This window comes from Nomascus leucogenys, unplaced genomic scaffold (assembly GCF_006542625.1).
Source record: "Nomascus leucogenys isolate Asia unplaced genomic scaffold, Asia_NLE_v1 000639F_144627_qpd_obj, whole genome shotgun sequence".
Taxonomy (NCBI): domain Eukaryota; kingdom Metazoa; phylum Chordata; class Mammalia; order Primates; family Hylobatidae; genus Nomascus; species Nomascus leucogenys.
The window spans coordinates 1-1,421 of record NW_022096704.1 but is presented as its reverse complement, the minus strand read 5'-3'; positions in this window follow the sequence as shown (position 1 = coordinate 1,421).

Below are 1,421 nucleotides of genomic sequence, written 5' to 3'. Positions count from 1 at the left end.
TTTGCTTATGTGTGTGGTGCTACATGTAAGTGTGCAGTGTTTGGGGAGTGTGGGGTGTGTGGTGTGTGTGGTGTGTGTGTAGTAGGTTTGTGTGTGGTGTGTGCATGTGCACATGGTGTGGGGTGTGCAGTGTGTGTGGTGTGTGTGTGTAATGGTGTGGGGTGTGCAGTGTGTGTGTGTCTGTGTGTGGGGTGTGTGTGCTTGTGCACATGGTGGTGTGTGTGTGTGGGTGGTGTGTGCATGTGCACATGGCTGTGTGTGCAGTGTGTGGTGTGTGGTACACGTGGAGTGGTGTGTGGTGTCTGTGTGGGATGTGTGTGTACACAGTGTGGTGTGTGCAGTGTGGTGTCTGTGTGTGGTGTGTGCACATGGTGTGTGTGTGGTGTTGGTGTTGCGTGTGCACATGGTGTGGTGTGTGCAGTGTGTGTGTGGTGTCTGTGGCGTGTGTGCGTTTGCAAAGTGTGTGGTGTGTGCAGTGTGTGTGGTGTCTGTGTGGGGTATGTACGTGTGCACATGGTGTGGCATGTTCAGTGGGTGTGGTGGTGTGGTGTGTGTGTGCAGTGTCGGGGGATCGTTGTGCATGTACACATGGTGTAGTGTGTGCTGTTTGGTGCCTGTGTGGGGGGTGTGTTTGCGTGTGCACATGGTGTGGTGTGTGCAGTGTGTGTGTTATGAGTGACTGGTTTCTCTTAGCATGTGGACATCAGTCTTCCAGACCAGCTTTCTCCATGTGTCTGGGAACATAAGAAACAAGTTTCTGCAATAATTGTTACACAACTTTCTGAGACGGACCAAATTTCTTTCGTGAGTGGGTATCTGCGTGATTTCACAGGAGGAATGTGATGTCCTGCTTGGCTCACATCCTCTGTGGGTTTAGGTTCCTGCTGGATCCCTCACTGTGGCCAGAGAAGGGAGGGCTCTGTTTCACCGCAGGGCACCAGAAGAGGACTGGTGTGTGGGAAGACCAGGTAATCATAATGCGATTAATAACAGCAGTAATCATACTGTTTTATACATTGTATATGTCATAAGGATTTTAACTTTCATGTAACATAATTGTTGTAAAAATTTTCCCAGTTTGTTTTGTGCTATTTACCTGGTGTTGAAATGTGTAAGAATTTACATTATAAGTACGTTAGGTTTATTCCTTTTTATATGGTTTCAGTTTGAAATTTTGATTTTAGAAGATATTCATTCTCAAGGTCATAAAACACACAGACATCTAATTTTCTTTTCTCTCTTTTTTTTAAGATTTAATACTGGAATTAGCTTTTATGCAAGGTGTGGGACAATTATTCAATTCTATCACTTTATATTCTCAAATCATTACCCAGTATTTTAATACCATAAATGGAACAATCCCTCTTGTTTTGTGAATTTAAAACGTTATCCTATTACTAGATACAATTACACTGAATTTC